This window comes from Lathamus discolor, chromosome W (assembly GCF_037157495.1).
Source record: "Lathamus discolor isolate bLatDis1 chromosome W, bLatDis1.hap1, whole genome shotgun sequence".
Classification (NCBI taxonomy): Eukaryota; Metazoa; Chordata; class Aves; order Psittaciformes; family Psittacidae; genus Lathamus; species Lathamus discolor.
Genome location: NC_088908.1, coordinates 39,917,510 through 39,937,145, shown reverse-complemented (window position 1 = coordinate 39,937,145; position 19,636 = coordinate 39,917,510).

Sequence of the window (19,636 nt, the reverse complement as noted above, 5' to 3'; positions counted from 1 at the left end):
GATGTTCAAAAATGGTGTAGAAATGGGCAAAGATGGATTCAAAAGGGTTAGAGGTGTGCAAAAATGGGTTAGAAATGTGCAAAGTTGGCTTCAAAAGAGTTAGAGATGTGCAAAAATGGTGTAGAACAGGCTAAAGATGGATTCAAAATGGTTAGAGATGAGCAAAAATGTGTTAGAAATGTCCAAAGTTGTCTTCAAAAGGGTTAGAGGTGTGCAAAACTGGTGTTGAAATGGCCAAAAATGGCTTCAAAAGTGTTAGAGAATGTGCAAAAGTGGCGTAGAAATGGCCAAAGACGGCTTCAAAAGGGTTAGAGATGTGCAAAAATAGTGTAGAAATGGGCAAAGATAGATTCAAAAGGGTTAGAGGTGTGCAAAAATGGGTTAGAACTGTCCAAAGTTGGCTTCAAAAGGGTTAGAGATGTGCAAAAATGGTGTTGAACTGGCCAAAGATGGATTCAAAAGGGTTAGAGATGTTCAAAAATGGGTTAGAAATGTCCAAAGTTGTCTTCAAAAGGGTTAGAGATGTGCAAAAATGGCGTAGAACTGGCCAAAGATGGATTCAAAAGGGTTAGAGATATACAAAAATGGTGTAGAACTGGCCAAAGATGGATTCAAAAGGTTTAGAGATGTGCAAAAATGTGTTAGAAATGTCCAAAGTTGTCTTCAAAAGGGTTAGAGGTGTGCAAAAATGGTGTAGTAATGGCAAAAATGGCTTCAAAAGGGTTAGAGATTTGCAAAAACGGTGTAGAAAGGGCCAAAGACGGCTTCAAAAGGGTTAGAGATGTGCAAAAATGGTGTTGAACTGGCCAAAGATGGATTCAAAAGGGTTAGAGATGTTCAAAAATGGGTTAGAAATGTCCAAAGGTGTCTTCAGAAGGGTTAGAGATGTGCAAAAATGGCGTAGAACTGGCCAAAGATGGATTCAAAAGGGTTAGAGATGTGCAAAAATGGGTTAGATATGTCCAAAGTTGTCTTCAAAAGGGTTAGAGGTGTGCAAAAATGGCGTAGAAATGGCCAAAAATGGCTTCAAAAGGGTTAGAGATGTTCAAAAATGGTGTAGAAATGGCCAAAGATGGCTTCAAAAGGGTTAGAGATCAGCAAAAATGGCGTAGAAATGGCCAAAGATAGCTTCAAAAGGGTTAGAGGTGTGTAAAAATGGTGCGAAAATGGGCAAAGATGGCTTCAAAAGGGTTAGAGATGTGCAAAAATGGGTTAGAAATGTCCAAAGTTGTCTTCAAAAGGGTTAGAGATGTGCAAAAATGGTGTAGAAATGGCCAAAAATGGCTTCAAAAGGGTTAGAGATTTGCAAAAATGGCGTAGAAAGGGCCAAAGGCGGCTTCAAAAAGGGTTAGAGATGTGCAAAAATGGTGTAGAAATGGCCAAAGATGGCTTCAAAAGGGTAAGAGATGTGCAAAAATGGGTTAGAAATGGCCAAAGATGGCTTCAAAACGGTTAGAGGTGTTTAAAAATGGTGGAAAAATGGGCAAAGATGGCTTCAGAATGGTTAGAGATGTGCAAAAATGGGTTAGAAATGGCCAAAGATGGCTACAAAAGGGACAGAGGTGTGCAAAAATGGTGTAGAAATGGCCAAAAATGGATTCAAAAGGGTTAGAGATGTGCAAAATTGTGTAGAAATGTCCAAAGTAGTCTTCAAAAGGGTTAGAGATGTCCAAAAATGGGATAGAAATGTCCAAAGTCGGCTTCAAAAGGGTTAGAGATGTGCAAAAATGGTGTAGAACTGGCCAAAGATGGCTTCAAAAGGGTTAGAGATGTTCAAAAATGGTGTAGAAATGGGCAAAGATGGCTTCAAAAGGGTTAGAGATGTGTAAAAATGGCGTAGAAATGGCCAAAGATGGCTTCAAAAGGGTTAGAGATGCGCAAAAATGTTGTAGAACTGGCCAAAGATGGATTCAAAAGGGTTAGAGATGTGCAAAAATGGGTTAGAAATGTCCAAAGTTGTCTTCAAAAGGGTTAGAGGTGTGTAAAAATGGCATAGAAATGGGCAAAGATGGCTTCAAAAGGGTTAGAGATGTTCAAAAATGGTGTAGAAATGGCCAAAGATGGCTTCAAAAGGGTTAGAGGTGTGCAAAAATGGGTTAGAAATGTCCAAAGTTGGCTTCAAAAGGGTTAGAGATGTGCAAAAATGGTGTAGAACTGGCCAAAGATGGCTTCAAAAGGGTTAGAGATGTCCAAAAATGGGTTAGAAATGTCCAAAGTCGGCTTCAAAAGGGTTAGAGATGTGCAAAAATGGGTTAGAAATGTCCAAAGTTGTCTTCAAAAGGGTTAGAGATGTGTAAAAATGGGTTAGAACTGGCCAAAGATGGATTCAAAAGGGTTAGAGATGTGCAACAATGAGTTAGAAATGTGCAAAGTTGGCTTCAAAAGGGTTAGAGATGTGCAAAAATGGTGTAGAACTGGCCAAAGATGGATTCAAAAGGGTGAGAGATGTGCAAAAATGTGTTAGAAATGTCCAAAGTTGTCTTCAAAAGGGTTAGAGGTGTGCAAAAATGGTGTAGAAATGGCCAAAAATGGCTTCAAAAGGGTTAGAGATGTGCAAAAATGGTGTAGAAATGGCCAAAGACGGCTTCAAAAGGGTTAGAGATGTGCAATAATAGTGGAGAAATGGGCAAAAATGGATTCAAAAGGGTTAGAGGTGTGCAAAAATGTGTTAGAAATGTCTAAAGTTGGCTTCAAAAGGGTTAGAGATGTGCAAAAATGGTGTTGAACTGGCCAAAGATGGATTCAAAAGGGTTAGAGGTGTGCAAAAATGGGTTAGAAATGTCCAAAGTTGGCTTCAAAAGGGTTAGAGATGTGCAAAAATGGTGTAGAACTGGCCAAAGATGGCTTCAAAAGGGTTAGAGATGTCCAAAAATGGGTTAGAAATGGGCAAAGATGGCTTCAAAAGGGTTAGAGATGATCAAAAATGGTGTAGAAATGGGCAAAGATGGATTCAAAAGGGTTAGAGGTGTGCAAAAATGGCGTAGAAATGTCCAAAGTAGTCTTCAAAAGGGTTAGAGATGTGCAAAAATGGTGTAGAAATGGCCAAAGTTTGCTTCAAAAGGGTTAGAGATGTGTAAAAATGGCATAGAAATGGCCAAAGATGGATTCAAAAGGGTTAGAGATGTGCAAAAATGTTGTAGAACTGGCCAAAGATGGATTCAAAAGGGTTAGAGATGTGCAAAAATGGGTTAGAAATGTCCAAAGTTGTCTTCAAAAGGGTTAGATGTGTGTAAAAATGGGCTAGAACAGGCCAAAGTTGGCTTCAAAAGGGTTAGAAGTCTTAAAAAATGGTGCAAAAATGGGCCAAGATGGCTATAAAAGGGTTAGAGGTGTGCAAAAATGGTGTAGAAATGGCCAAAAATGGCTTCAAAAAAGTTAGAGATGTGCAAAAATGGCGTTGAAATGGCCAAAGACGGCTTCAAAAGGGTTAGAGATGTGCAATAATAGTGGAGAAATGGGCAAAAATGGATTCAAAAGGGTTAGAGGTGTGCAAAAATGTGTTAGAAATGTCCAAAGTTGGCTTCAAAAGGGTTAGAGATGTGCAAAAATGGTGTTGAACTGGCCAAAGATGGATTCAAAAGGGTTAGAGATGTGCAAAATTGTGTAGAAATGTCCAAAGTAGTCTTCAAAAGGGTTAGAGATGTCCAAAAATGGGTTAGAAATGTCCAAAGTCGCCTTCAAAAGGGTTAGAGATGTGCAAAAATGGTGTAGAACTGGCCAAAGATGGCTTCAAAAGGGTAAGAGATGTGCAAAAATGGGTTAGAAATGGCCAAAGATGGCTTCAAAACGGTTAGAGGTGTTTAAAAATGGTGGAAAAATGGACAAAGATGGCTTCAGAATGGTTAGAGATGTGCAAAAATGGGTTAGAAATGGCCAAAGATGGCTACAAAAGGGTTAGAGGTGTGCAAAAATGGTGTAGAAATGGCCAAAAATGGATTCAAAAGGGTTAGAGATGTGCAAAATTGTGTAGAAATGTCCAAAGTAATCTTCAAAAGGGTTAGAGATGTCCAAAAATGGGTTAGAAATGGCCAAAAATGGCTTCAAAAGGGTTAGAGATGTGCAAAAATGGTGTAGAACTGGCCAAAGATGGCTTCAAAAGGGTTAGAGATGTGCAAAAATGGGTTAGAAATGGCCAAAAATGGCTTCAAAAGGGTCAGAGATGTTCAAAAATGGTGTAGAAATGGCAAAAGATGGCTTCAAAAGGGTTAGAGATGTGCAAAAATGGGTTAGAAATGTCCAAAGTTGGCTTAAGAATGGTTAGAGATGTGCAAAAATGGCATAGAAATGGGCAAAGATGGCTTCAAAAGGGTTAGAGATGTTCAAAAATGGTGTAGAAATGGGCAAAGATTGATTCAAAAGGGTTAGAGGTGGGCAAAAATGGGTTAGAAATGTCCAAAGTTGGCTTCAAAAGGGTTAGAGATGTGCAAAAATGGTGTAGAACTGGCCAAAGATGGCTTCAAAAGGGTTAGAGATGTCCAGAAATGGGTTAGAAATGGGCAAATATGGCTTCAAAAGGGTTAGAGATGATCAAAAATGGTGTAGAAATGGGCAAAGATGGATTCAAAAGAGTTAGAGGTGTGCAAAAATGGGTTAGAAATGGCCAAAGTTGTCTTCAAAAGGGTTAGAGATGTGCAAAAATGGTGTAGAAATGGCCAAAGTTTGCTTCAAAAGGGTTAGAGATGTGTAAAAATGGCATAGAAATGGCCAAAGATGGCTTCAAAAGGGTTAGAGATGTGCAAAAATGTTGTAGAACTGGCCAAAGATGGATTCAAAAGGGTTAGAGATGTGCAAAAATGGGTTAGAAATGTCCAAAGTTGTCTTCAAAAGGGTTAGATGTGTGTAAAAATGGGCTAGAACAGGCCAAAGTTGGCTTCAAAAGGGTTAGAGGTCTTAAAAAATGGTGCAAAAATGGGCCAAGATGGCTATAAAAGGGTTAGAGGTGTGCAAAAATGGTGTAGAAATGGCCAAAAATGTCTTCAAAACGGTTAGAGATGTGCAAAAATGGTGTAGAACTGGCCAACGATGGCATCAAAAGGGTTAGAGATTTCCAAAAATGGGTTAGAAAGGTCCAAAGTCGGATTCAAAAGGGTTAGAGATGTGCAAAAATGGTGCAGAACTGGCCAAAGATGGATTCAAAAGGGTTAGAGATGTTTAAAAATGGGTTAGAAATGTCCAAAGTTGTCTTCAAAATGGTTAGAGGTGTGCAAAACTGGTGTAGAAATGGCCAAAAATGGCTTCAAAAGTGTTAGAGATGTGCAAAAATGGCGTAGAAATGGCCAAAGACGGCTTCAAAAGGGTTAGAGATGTGCAAAAATAGTGTAGAAATGGGCAAAGATGGATTCAAAAGGGTTAGAGGTGTGCAAAAATGGGTTAGAACTGTCCAAAGTTGGCTTCAAAAGGGTTAGAGATGTGCAAAAATGGTGTTGAACTGGCCAAAGATGGATTCAAAAGGGTTAGAGATGTTCAAAAATGGGTTAGATATGTCCAAAGTTGTCTTCAAAAGGGTTAGAGATGTGCAAAAATGGCGTAGAACTGGCCAAAGATGGATTCAAAAGGGTTAGAGATGTGCAAAAATGGGTTAGAAATGTCCAATGTTGGCTTCAAAAGGGTTAGAGATGTGCAAAAATGGTGTAGAACTGGCCAAAGATGTATTCAAAAGGTTTAGAGATGTGCAAAAATATGTTAGAAATGTCCAAAGTTGTCTTCAAAAGGGTTAGAGGTGTGCAAAAATGCTGTAGAAATGGCCAAAAATGGGTTCAAAAGGGTTAGAAATTTGCAAAAATGGTGTAGAAAGGGCCAAAGGCAGCTTCAAAAGGGTTAGAGATGTGCAAAAATGGTGTGGAAATGGCCAAAGATGGCTTCAAAAGGGTAAGAGATGTGCAAAAATGGGTTAGAAATGGCCAAAGATGGCTTCAAAACGGTTAGAGGTGTTTAAAAATGGTGGAAAAATGGACAAAGATGGCTTCAGAATGGTTAGAGATGTGCAAAAATGGGTTAGAAATGGCCAAAGATGGCTACAAAAGGGTTAGAGGTGTGCAAAAATGGTGTAGAAATGGCCAAAAATGGATTCAAAAGAGTTAGAGATGTGCAAAAATGGTGTAGAACTGGCCAAAGATGGCTTCAAAAGGGTTAGAGGTGTGCAAAAATGGGTTAGAAATGGCCAAAAATGGCTTCAAAAGGGTTAGAGATGTTCAAAAATGGTGTAGAAATGGCCAAAGATGGCTTCAAAAGGGTTAGAGATGTGCAAAAATGGCGTAGAAAAGGCCAATGATGGATTCAAAAGGGTTAGAGGTGTGTAAAAATGGTGCAAAAATGGGCAAAGACGGCTTCAAAAGGGTTAGAGATGTGCAAAAATGGGTTAGAAATGTCCGAAGTTGGCTTCAGAATGGTTAGCGATGTGCAAAAATGGCATAGAAATGGGCAAAGATGGATTCAAAAGGGTTAGAGATGTTCAAAAATGGTGTAGAAATGGGCAAAGATGGATTCAAAAGGGTTAGAGATGTGCAAAAATGGTGCAGAACTGGCCAAAGATGGATTCAAAAGGGTTAGAGATGTTTAAAAATGGGTTAGAAATGTCCAAAGTTGTCTTCAAAATGGTTAGAGGTGTGCAAAACTGGTGTAGAAATGGCCAAAAATGGCTTCAAAAGTGTTAGAGATGTGCAAAAATGGCGTAGAAATGGCCAAAGACGGCTTCAAAAGGGTTAGAGATGTGCAAAAATAGTGTAGAAATGGGCAAAGATGGATTCAAAAGGGTTAGAGGTGTGCAAAAATGGGTTAGAACTGTCCAAAGTTGGCTTCAAAAGGGTTAGAGATGTGCAAAAATGGTGTTGAACTGGCCAAAGATGGATTCAAAAGGGTTAGAGATGTTCAAAAATGGGTTAGAAATGTCCAAAGTTGTCTTCAAAAGGGTTAGAGATGTGCAAAAATGGCGTAGAACTGGCCAAAGATGGATTCAAAAGGGTTAGAGATGTGCAAAAATGGGTTAGAAATGTCCAATGTTGGCTTCAAAAGGGTTAGAGATGTGCAAAAATGGTGTAGAACTGGCCAAAGATGTATTCAAAAGGTTTAGAGATGTGCAAAAATATGTTAGAAATGTCCAAAGTTGTCTTCAAAAGGGTTAGAGGTGTGCAAAAATGCTGTAGAAATGGCCAAAAATGGGTTCAAAAGGGTTAGAAATTTGCAAAAATGGTGTAGAAAGGGCCAAAGGCAGCTTCAAAAGGGTTAGAGATGTGCAAAAATGGTGTGGAAATGGCCAAAGATGGCTTCAAAAGGGTAAGAGATGTGCAAAAATGGGTTAGAAATGAACAAAGATGGCTTCAAAACGGTTAGAGGTGTTTAAAAATGGTGGAAAAATGGACAAAGATGGCTTCAGAATGGTTAGAGATGTGCAAAAATGGTGTAGAACTGGCCAAAGATGGCTTCAAAAGGGTTAGAGGTGTGCAAAAATGGGTTAGAAATGGCCAAAAATGGCTTCAAAAGGGTTAGAGATGTTCAAAAATGGTGTAGAAATGGCCAAAGATGGCTTCAAAAGGGTTAGAGATGTGCAAAAATGGCGTAGAAAAGGCCAATGATGGATTCAAAAGGGTTAGAGGTGTGTAAAAATGGTGCAAAAATGGGCAAAGACGGCTTCAAAAGGGTTAGAGATGTGCAAAAATGGGTTAGAAATGTCCGAAGTTGGCTTCAGAATGGTTAGCGATGTGCAAAAATGGCATAGAAATGGGCAAAGATGGATTCAAAAGGGTTAGAGATGTTCAAAAATGGTGTAGAAATGGGCAAAGATGGATTCAAAAGGGTTAGAGGTGTGCAAAAATGAGTTAGAAATGTCCAAAGCTGGCTTCAAAAGGGTTAGAGATTTGCAAAAATGGTGTTGAACTGGTCAAAGATGGATTCAAAAGGGTTAGAGATGTCCAAAAATGGGTTAGAAATGTCCAAAGTTGGCTTCAAAAGGGTTAGAGATGTGCAAAAATGGTGTAGAACTGGCCAAAGATGGATTCAAAAGGGTTAGAGATGTGCAAAAATGGGTTAGAAATGTCCAAAGTTGGCTTCAAAAGGGTTAGAGGTGTGCAAAAATGGCGTAGAAATGGCCAAAGTTGGCTTCAAAAGGGTTAGTGATGTGCAACAATGGTGCAGAAATGGCCAAAGACGGCTTCAAAAGGGTAAGAGATGTCCAAAAATGGTGTAGAAATGGCAAAAGATGGCTTCAAAAGGGTAAGAGATGTGCAAAAATGGGTTAGAAATGGCCAAAGATGGCTTCAAAACGGTTAGAGGTGTTTAAAAATCGTGGAAAAATCGGCAATGATGGCTTCAGAATGGTTAGAGATGTGCAAAAATGGGTTAGAAATGGCCACAGATGGCTTCAAAAGGGTTAGAGATGTGCAAAAATGGTGTAGAAATGGCTCAAAATGGCTTCAAAAGGGTTAGAGATGTGTAAAAATGGCGTAGAAATCGCCAAAGATGGATTCAAAAAAGTTAGAGATGTGCAAAAATGCTGTAGAACTGGCCAAAGATGGATTCAAAGGGGTTAGAGATGTGCAAAAATGGGTTAGAAATGTCCAAAGTTGTCTTCAAAAGGGTTAGAGGTGTGCAAAAATGGCGTAGAACTGGCCAAAGATGGATTCAAAAGGGTTAGAGATGTGCAAAAATGGGTTAGAAATGTCAAAGTAGTCTTCAAAAGGGTTAGAGATGTGCAAAAATGGCGTAGAACTGGCCAAAGATGGATTCAAAATGGTGAGAGATGTGCAAAAATGTGTTAGAAATGTCCAAAGTTGTCTTCAAAAGGGTTAGAGGTGTGCAAAAATGGTGTAGAAATGGCCAAAAATGGCTTCAAAAGGGTTAGAGATGTGCAAAAATAGTGTAGAAATGGGCAAAGATGGATTCAAAAGGGTTAGAGGTGTGCAAAAATGGGTTAGAACTGTCCAAAGTTGGCTTCAAAAGGGTTAGAGATGTGCAAAAATGGTGTTGAACTGGCCAAAGATGGATTCAAAAGGGTTAGAGATGTTCAAAAATGGGTTAGAAATGTCCAAAGTTGTCTTCAAAAGGGTTAGAGATGTGCAAAAATGGCGTAGAACTGGCCAAAGATGGATTCAAAAGGGTTAGAGATGTGCAAAAATGGGTTAGAAATGTCCAATGTTGGCTTCAAAAGGGCTAGAGATATGCAAAAATGGTGTAGAACTGGCCAAAGATGCATTCAAAAGGTTTAGAGATGTGCAAAAATGTGTTAGAAATGTCCAAAGTTGTCTTCAAAAGGGTTAGAGGTGTGCAAAAATGGTGTAGAAATGGCCAAAAATGGATTCAAAAGGGTTAGAGAGGTGCAAAAATGGGTTAGAAATGTCCAAAGTTGTCATCAAAAGGGTTAGAGGTGTGCAAAAATGGTGTAGAAATGGCCAAAGATGGCTTCAAAAGGGTAAGAGATTTGCAAAAATGGGTTAGAAATGGCCAAAGATGGCTTCAAAACGGTTAGAGGTGTTTAAAAATGGTGGATAAATGGGCAAAGATGGCTTCAGAATGGTTAGAGATGTGCAAAAATGGGTTAGAAATGGCCAAAGATGGCTACAAAAGGGTTAGAGGTGTGCAAAAATGATGTAGAAATGGCCAAAAATGGATTCAAATGGTTAGTGATGTGCAAAATTGTGTAGAAATGGCCAAAAATGGCTTCAAAAGGGTTAGAGATGTGCAAAAATGGGTTAGAAATGTCCAAAGTTGTCTTCAAAAGGGTTAGAGGTGCAAAAATGGTGTAGAAATGGCCAAAAATGGCTTTAAAAGGGTTAGAGATTTGCAAAAATGGTGTAGAAAGGGCCAAAGGCAGCTTCAAAAGGGTTCGAGATGTGCAAAAATGGTGTGGAAATGGCCAAAGATGGCTTCAAAAGGGTAAGAGATGTGCAAAAATGGGTTAGAAATGGCCAAAGATGGCTTCAAAACGGTTAGAGGTGTTTAAAAATGGTGGAAAAATGGGCAAAGATGGCTTCAGAATGGTTAGAGATGTGCAAAAATGGGTTAGAAATGGCCAAAGATGGCTACAAAAGGGTTAGAGGTGTGCAAAAATGATGTAGAAATGGCCAAAAATGGATTCAAATGGTTAGAGATGTGAAAAATTGTGTAGAAATGGCCAAAGATGGCTTCAAAAGGGTTAGAGATGTGTAAAAATGGCGTAGAAATGGCCAAAGATGGATTCAAAAAAGTTAGAGATGTGCAAAAATGCTGTAGAACTGGCCAAAGATGGATTCAAAAGGGTTAGAGATGTGCAAAAATGGGTTAGAAATGGCCAAAGTTGTCTTCAAAAGGGTTAGAGATGTGCAAAAATGGTGTAGAAATGGCCAAAGATTGCTTCAAAAGGGTTAGAGATGTGTAAAAATGGCATAGAACTGGCCAAAGATGGATTCAAACGGGTTAGAGATGTGCAAAAATGGGTTAGAAATGTCCAAAGTTCTCTTCAAAAGGGTTAGGGGTGTGTAAAAATGGGCTAGAACAGGCCAAAGTTGGCTTCAAAAGGGTTAGAGGTCTTAAAAAATAGTGCAAAAATGGGCCAAGATGGCTATAAAAGGGTAAGAGATGTGCAAAAATGGGTTAGAAATGGCCAAAGATGGCTTCAAAAGGGTTAGAGATCAGCAAAAATGGCGTAGAAATGGCCAAAGATAGCTTCAAAAGGGTTAGAGGTATGTAAAAATGGTGCGAAAATGGGCAAAGATGGCTTCAAAAGGGTTAGAGATGTGCAAAAATGGGTTAGAAATGTCCAAAGTTGGCTTCAGAATGGTTAGAGATGTGCAAAAATGGCATAGAAATGGGCAAAGATGGCTTCAAAAGGGTTAGAGATGTTCAAAAATGGTGTAGAAATGGGCAAAGATGGATACAAAAGGGTTAGAGGTGTGCAAAAATGGGTTAGAAATGTCCAAAGTTGTCTTCAAAAGGGTTAGAGATGTGCAAAAATGGCGTAGAACTGGCCAAAGATGGCTTCAAAAGGGTTAGAGATGTGCAAAAATGGGTTAGAAATGTCCAATGTTGGCTTCAAAAGGGTTAGAGATGTGCAAAAATGGTGTAGAACTGGCCAAAGATGTATTCAAATGGTTTAGAGATGTGCAAAAATATGTTAGAAATGTCCAAAGTTGTCTTCAAAAGGGTTAGAGGTGTGCAAAAATGCTGTAGAAATGGCCAAAAATGGCTTCAAAAGGGTTAGAAATTTTCAAAAATGGTGTAGAAAGGGCCAAAGGCAGCTTCAAAAGGGTTAGAGATGTGCAAAAATGGGTTAGAAATGGCCAAAGATGGCTTCAAAACGGTTAGAGGTGTTTAAAAATGGTGGAAAAATGGGCAAAGATGGCTTCAGAATGGTTAGAGATGTGCAAAAATGGGTTAGAAATGGCCAAAGATGGCTACAAAAGGGTTAGAGGTGTGCAAAAATGATGTAGAAATGGCCAAAAATGGATTCAAATGGTTAGAGATGTGCAAAATTGTGTAGAACTGGCCAAAGATGGATTCAAAAGGGTTAGAGATGTGCAAAAATGGGTTAGAAATGTCAAAGTAGTCTTCAAAAGGGTTAGAGATGTGCAAAAATGGCGTAGAACTGGCCAAAGATGGATTCAAAATGGTGAGAGATGTGCAAAAATGTGTTAGAAATGTCCAAAGTTGTCTTCAAAACGGTTAGAGGTGTGCAAAAATGGTGTAGAAATGGCCAAAAATGGCTTCAAAAGGGTTAGAGATGTGCAAAAATAGTGTAGAAATGGGCAAAGATGGATTCAAAAGGGTTAGAGGTGTGCAAAAATGGGTTAGTACTGTCCAAAGTTGGCTTCAAAAGGGTTAGAGATGTGCAAAAATGGTGTTGAACTGGCCAAAGATGGATTCAAAAGGGTTAGAGATGTTCAAAAATGGGTTAGAAATGTCCAAAGTTGTCTTCAAAAGGGTTAGAGATGTGCAAAAATGGCGTAGAACTGGCCAAAGATGGATTCAAAATGGTTAGAGATGTGCAAAAATGGGTTAGAAATGTCCAATGTTGGCTTCAAAAGGGCTAGAGATATGCAAAAATGGTGTACAACTGGCCAAAGATGTATTCAAAAGGTTTAGAGATGTGCAAATATGTGTTAGAAATGTCCAAAGTTGTCATCAAAAGGGTTAGAGGTGTGCAAAAATGGTGTAGAAATGGCCAAAAATGGCTTTAAAAGGGTTAGAGATTTGCAAAAATGGTGTAGAAAGGGCCAAAGGCAGCTTCAAAAGGGTTAGAGATGTGCAAAAATAGTGTAGAAATGGGCAAAGATGGATTCAAAAGGGTTAGAGGTGTGCAAAAATGGGTTAGTACTGTCCAAAGTTGGCTTCAAAAGGGTTAGAGGTGTGCAAAAATGGTGTAGAAATGGCCAAAAATGGCTTTAAAAGGGTTAGAGATTTGCAAAAATGGTGTAGAAATGGCCAAAGATGGCTTCAAAACGGTTAGAGGTGTTTAAAAATGGTGGAAAAATGGGCAAAGATGGCTTCAAAAGGGTTAGAGATGTGCAAAAATGGGTTAGAAATGGCCAAAGATGGCTACAAAAGGGTTAGAGGTGTGCAAAAAAGATGTAGAAATGGCCAAAAATGGATTCAAATGGTTAGAGATGTGCAAAATTGTGTAGAAATGGCCAAAAATGGCTTCAAAAGGGTTAGAGATGTGCAAAAATGGGTTAGAAATGTCCAAAGTTGTCTTCAAAAGGGTTAGAGGTGTGCAAAAATGGCGTAGAAATGTCCAAAGTTGTCTTCAAAAGGGTTAGAGATGTGCAAAAATGGTGCAGAAATGGCCAAAGACGGCTTCAAAAGGGTAACAGATGTCCAAAAATGGTGTAGAAATGGCAAAAGATGGCTTCAAAAGGGTAAGAGATGTTCAAAAATGGGTTAGAAATGGCCAAAGATGGCTTCAAAACGGTTAGAGGTGTTTAAAAATGGTGTAAAAATGGGCAATGATGGCTTCAGAATGGTTAGAGATGTGCAAAAATGGGTTAGAAATGTCCACAGATGGCTTCAAAAGGGTTAGAGGTGTCCAAAAATGGGTTAGAAATGGCCAAAGATGGCTACAAAAGGGTTAGAGGTGTGCAAAAATGATGTAGAAATGGCCAAAAATGGATTCAAATGGTTAGAGATGTGCAAAATTGTGTAGAACTGGCCAAAGATGGATTCAAAAGGGTTAGAGATGTGCAAAAATGGGTTAGAAATGTCAAAGTAGTCTTCAAAAGGGTTAGAGATGTGCAAAAATGGCGTAGAACTGGCCAAAGATGGATTCAAAATGGTGAGAGATGTGCAAAAATGTGTTAGAAATGTCCAAAGTTGTCTTCAAAACGGTTAGAGGTGTGCAAAAATGGTGTAGAAATGGCCAAAAATGGCTTCAAAAGGGTTAGAGATGTGCAAAAATAGTGTAGAAATGGGCAAAGATGGATTCAAAAGGGTTAGAGGTGTGCAAAAATGGGTTAGTACTGTCCAAAGTTGGCTTCAAAAGGGTTAGAGATGTGCAAAAATGGTGTTGAACTGGCCAAAGATGGATTCAAAAGGGTTAGAGATGTTCAAAAATGGGTTAGAAATGTCCAAAGTTGTCTTCAAAAGGGTTAGAGATGTGCAAAAATGGCGTAGAACTGGCCAAAGATGGATTCAAAATGGTTAGAGATGTGCAAAAATGGGTTAGAAATGTCCAATGTTGGCTTCAAAAGGGCTAGAGATATGCAAAAATGGTGTACAACTGGCCAAAGATGTATTCAAAAGGTTTAGAGATGTGCAAATATGTGTTAGAAATGTCCAAAGTTGTCATCAAAAGGGTTAGAGGTGTGCAAAAATGGTGTAGAAATGGCCAAAAATGGCTTTAAAAGGGTTAGAGATTTGCAAAAATGGTGTAGAAAGGGCCAAAGGCAGCTTCAAAAGGGTTAGAGATGTGCAAAAATAGTGTAGAAATGGGCAAAGATGGATTCAAAAGGGTTAGAGGTGTGCAAAAATGGGTTAGTACTGTCCAAAGTTGGCTTCAAAAGGGTTAGAGGTGTGCAAAAATGGTGTAGAAATGGCCAAAAATGGCTTTAAAAGGGTTAGAGATTTGCAAAAATGGTGTAGAAATGGCCAAAGATGGCTTCAAAACGGTTAGAGGTGTTTAAAAATGGTGGAAAAATGGGCAAAGATGGCTTCAAAAGGGTTAGAGATGTGCAAAAATGGGTTAGAAATGGCCAAAGATGGCTACAAAAGGGTTAGAGGTGTGCAAAAAAGATGTAGAAATGGCCAAAAATGGATTCAAATGGTTAGAGATGTGCAAAATTGTGTAGAAATGGCCAAAAATGGCTTCAAAAGGGTTAGAGATGTGCAAAAATGGGTTAGAAATGTCCAAAGTTGTCTTCAAAAGGGTTAGAGGTGTGCAAAAATGGCGTAGAAATGTCCAAAGTTGTCTTCAAAAGGGTTAGAGATGTGCAAAAATGGTGCAGAAATGGCCAAAGACGGCTTCAAAAGGGTAACAGATGTCCAAAAATGGTGTAGAAATGGCAAAAGATGGCTTCAAAAGGGTAAGAGATGTTCAAAAATGGGTTAGAAATGGCCAAAGATGGCTTCAAAACGGTTAGAGGTGTTTAAAAATGGTGTAAAAATGGGCAATGATGGCTTCAGAATGGTTAGAGATGTGCAAAAATGGGTTAGAAATGTCCACAGATGGCTTCAAAAGGGTTAGAGGTGTCCAAAAATGGGTTAGAAATGGGCAAAGATGGCTTCAAAAGGGTAAGAGATGTTCAAAAATGGTGTAGAAATGGCCAAAAATGGATTCAAAAGGGTTAGAGGTGTGCAAAAATGGGTTAGAAATGGCCAAAGATGGCTTCAAAACGGTTAGAGGTGTTTAAAAATGGTGGAAAAATGGGCAAAGATGGCTTCAGAATGGTTAGAGATGTGCAAAAATGGGTTAGAAATGGCCAAAGATGGCTACAAAAGGGTTAGAGGTGTGCAAAAATGATGTAGAAATGGCCAAAAATGGATTCAAATGGTTAGAGATGTGCAAAGTTGTGTAGAAATGGCCAAAAATGGCTTCAAAAGGGTTAGAGATTTGCAAAAATGGTGTAGAAAGGGCCAAAGGCAGCTTCAAAAGGGTTAGAGATGTGCAAAAATGGTGTGGAAATGGCCAAAGATGGCTTCAAAAGGGTAAGAGATGTGCAAAAATGGGTTAGAAATGGCCAAAGATGGCTTCAAAACGGTTAGAGGTGTTTAAAAATGGTGGAAAAATGGGCAAAGATGGCTTCAGAATGGTTAGAGATGTGCAAAAATGGGTTAGAAATGGCCAAAGATGGCTACAAAAGGGTTAGAGGTGTGCAAAAATGATGTAGAAATGGCCAAAAATGGATTCAAATGGTTAGAGATGTGCAAAATTGTGTAGAAATGGCCAAAGATGGCTTCAAAAGGGTTAGAGATGTGTAAAAATGGCGTAGAAATGGCCAAAGATGGATTCAAAAAAGTTAGAGATGTGCAAAAATGCTGTAGAACTGGCCAAAGATGGATTCAAAAGGGTTAGAGATGTGCAAAAATGGGTTAGAAATGTCCAAAGTCGTCTTCAAAAGGGTTAGAGGTGTGCAAAAATGGGTTAGAAATGGCCAAAGTTGTCTTCAAAAGGGTTAGAGATGTGCAAAAATGGTGTAGAAATGGCCAAAGATTGCTTCAAAAGGGTTAGAGGTGTGTAAAAATGGCATAGAACTGGCCAAAGATGGATTCAAAAGGGTTAGAGATGTGCAAAAATGGGTTAGAAATGTCCAAAGTTCTCTTCAAAAGGGTTAGAGGTGTGTAAAAATGGGCTAGAACAGGCCAAAGTTGGCTTCAAAAGGGTTAGAGGTCTTAAAAAATGGTGCAAAAATGGGCCAAGATGGCTATAAAAGGGTTAGAGGTGTGCAAAAATGGGTTAGAAATGGCCAAAGATGGCTTCAAAAGGGTTAGAGATCAGCAAAAATGGCGTAGAAATGGCCAAAGGTAGCTTCAAAAGGGTTAGAGGTATGTAAAAATGGTGCGAAAATGGGCAAAGATGGCTTCAAAAGGGTTAGAGATGTGCAAAAATGGGTTAGAAATGTCCAAAGTTGGCTTCAGAATGGTTAGAGATGTGCAAAAATGGCATAGAAATGGGCAAAGATGGCTTCAAAAGGGTTAGAGATGTTCAAAAATGGTGTAGAAATGGGCAAAGATGGATACAAAAGGGTTAGAAGTGTACAAAAATGGGTTAGAAATGTCCAAAGTTGTCTTCAAAAGGGTTAGAGATGTGCAAAAATGGCGTAGAACTGGCCAAAGATGGCTTCAAAAGGGTTAGAGATGTGCAAAAATGGGTTAGAAATGTCCAATGTTGGCTTCAAAAGGGTTAGAGATGTGCAAAAATGGTGTAGAACTGGCCAAAGATGTATTCAAAAGGTTTAGAGATCTGCAAAAATATGTTAGAAATGTCCAAAGTTGTCTTCAAAAGGGTTAGAGGTGTGCAAAAATGCTGTAGAAATGGCCAAATATGGCTTCAAAAGGGTTAGAAATTTTCAAAAATGGTGTAGAAAGGGCCAAAGGCAGCTTCAAAAGGGTTAGAGATGTGCAAAAATGGTGTGGAAATGGCCAAAGATGGCTTCAAAAGGGTAAGAGATGTGCAAAAATGGGTTAGAAATGGCCAAAGATGGCTTCAAAACGGTTAGAGGTGTTGAAAAATGGTGGAAAAATGGGCAAAGATGGCTTCAGAATGGTTAGAGATGTGCAAAAATGGGTTAGAAATGGCCAAAGATGGCTACAAAAGGGTTAGAGGTGTGCAAAAATGGTGTAGAAATGGCCAAAAATGGATTCAAATATTTAGAGATGTGCAAAATTGTGTAGAAATGGCCAAAAATGGCTTCAAAAGGGTTAGAGATGTCCAAAAATGGGTTAGAAATGTCCAAAGTCGGCTTCAAAAGGGTTAGAGATGTGCAAAAATGGTGTAGAAATGGGCAAAGATGGCTTCAAAAGGGTTAGAGATGTGCAAAAATGGGTTAGAAATGGCCAAAAATGGCTTCAAAAGGGTTAGAGATGTTCAAAAATGGTGTAGAAATGGCCAAAGATGGCTTCAAAAGGGTTAGAGATGTGCAAAAATGGCGTAGAAATGGCCAAAGATGTATTCAAAAGGGTTAGAGGTGTGTAAAAATGGTGCAAAAATGGGCAAAGACGGCTTCAAAAGGGTTAGAGATGTGCAAAAATGGGTTAGAAATGTCCGAAGTTGGCTTCAGAATGGTTAGCGATGTGCAAAAATGGCATAGAAATGGGCAAAGATGGATTCAAAAGGGTTAGAGATGTTCAAAAATGGTGTAGAAATGGGCAAAGATGGATTCAAAAGGGTTAGAGGTGTGCAAAAATGGGTTAGAAATGTCCAAAGCTGGCTTCAAAAGGGTTAGAGATGCGCAAAAATGGTGTAGAACTGGCCAAAGATGGATTCAAAAGGGTTAGAGATGTGCAAAAATGGGTTAGAAATGTCCAAAGTTGTCTTCAAAAGGGTTAGAGGTGTGCAAAAATGGCGTAGAAATGGCCAAAGTTGGCTTCAAAAGGGTTAGAGATGTGCAAAAATGGGTTAGAAATGGCCAAAGATGGCTTCAAAACGGTTAGAGGTGTTTAAAAATGGTGGAAAAATGTGCAATGATGGCTTCAGAATGGTTAGAGATGTGCAAAAATGGGTTAGAAATGGCCACAGATGGCTTCAAAAGGGTTAGAGATGTGCAAAAATGGTGTAGAAATGGCCAAAAATGGCTTCAAAAGGGTTAGAGATGTGTAAAAATGGCGTAGAAATGGCCAAAGATGGATTAAAAAAAGTTAGAGATGTGCAAAAATGCTGTAAAACTGGCCAAAGATGGATTCAAAGGGGTTAGAGATGTGCAAAAATGGGTTAGAAATGTCCAAAGTTGTCTTCAAAAGGGTTAGAGGTGTGCAAAAATGGCGTAGAACTGGCCAAAGATGGATTCAAAAGGGTTAGAGATGTGCAAAAATGGGTTAGAAATGTCAAAGTAGTCTTCAAAAGGGTTAGAGATGTGCAAAAATGGCGTAGAACTGGCCAAAGATGGATTCAAAATGGTGAGAGATGTGCAAAAATGTGTTAGAAATGTCCAAAGTTGTCTTCAAAACGGTTAGAGGTGTGCAAAAATGGTGTAGAAATGGCCAAAAATGGCTTCAAAAGGGTTAGAGATGTGCAAAAATAGTGTAGAAATGGGCAAAGATGGATTCAAAAGGGTTAGAGGTGTGCAAAAGTGGGTTAGTACTGTCCAAAGTTGGCTTCAAAAGGGTTAGAGATGTGCAAAAATGGTGTTGAACTGGCCAAAGATGGATTCAAAAGGGTTAGAGATGTTCAAAAATGGGTTAGAAATGTCCAAAGTTGTCTTCAAAAGGGTTAGAGATGTGCAAAAATGGCGTAGAACTGGCCAAAGATGGATTCAAAAGGGTTAGAGATGTGCAAATATGTGTTAGAAATGTCCAAAGTTGTCTTCAAAAGGGTTAGAGGTGTGCAAAAATGGTGTAGAAATGGGCAAAAATGGCTTTAAAAAGGTTAGAGATTTGCAAAAATGGTGTAGAAAGGGCCAAAGGCAGCTTCAAAAGGGTTAGAGATGTGCAAAAATGGTGTGGAAATGGCCAAAGATGGCTTCAAAAGGGTAAGAGATGTGCAAAAATGGGTTAGAAATGGCCAAAGATGGCTTCAAAACGGTTAGAGGTGTTTAAAAATGGTGGAAAAATGGGCAAAGATGGCTTCAGAATGGTTAGAGATGTGCAAAAATGGGTTAGAAATGGCCAAAGATGGCTACAAAAGGGTTAGAGGTGTGCAAAAATGACGTAGAAATGGCCAAAAATGGATTCAAATGGTTAGAGATGTGCAAAATTGTGTAGAAATGGCCAAAAATGGCTTCAAAAGGGTTAGAGATGTGCAAAAATGGGTTAGACATGTCCAAAGTAGTCTTCAAAAGGGTTAGAGGTGTGCAAAAATGGCGTAGAAATGTCCAAAGTTGTCTTCAAAAGGGTTAGAGATGTGCAAAAATGGTGCAGAAATGGCCAAAGACGGCTTCAAAACGGTTAGAGGTGTTTAAAAATGGTGGAAAAATGTGCAATGATGGCTTCAGAATGGTTAGAGATGTGCAAAAATGGGTTAGAAATGGCCACAGATGGCTTCAAAAGGGTTAGAGATGTGCAAAAATGGTGTAGAAATGGGCAAAAATGGCTTTAAAAAGGTTAGAGATTTGCAAAAATGGTGTAGAAAGGGCCAAAGGCAGCTTCAAAAGGGTTAGAGATGTGCAAAAATGGTGTGGAAATGGCCAAAGATGGCTTCAAAAGGGTAAGAGATGTGCAAAAATGGGTTAGAAATGGCCAAAGATGGCTTCAAAACGGTTAGAGGTGTTTAAAAATGGTGGAAAAATGGGCAAAGATGGCTTCAGAATGGTTAGAGATGTGCAAAAATGGGTTAGAAATGGCCAAAGATGGCTACAAAAGGGTTAGAGGTGTGCAAAAATGACGTAGAAATGGCCAAAAATGGATTCAAATGGTTAGAGATGTGCAAAATTGTGTAGAAATGGCCAAAAATGGCTTCAAAAGGGTTAGAGATGTGCAAAAATGGGTTAGAAATGTCCAAAGTAGTCTTCAAAAGGGTTAGAGGTGTGCAAAAATGGCGTAGAAATGTCCAAAGTTGTCTTCAAAAGGGTTAGAGATGTGCAAA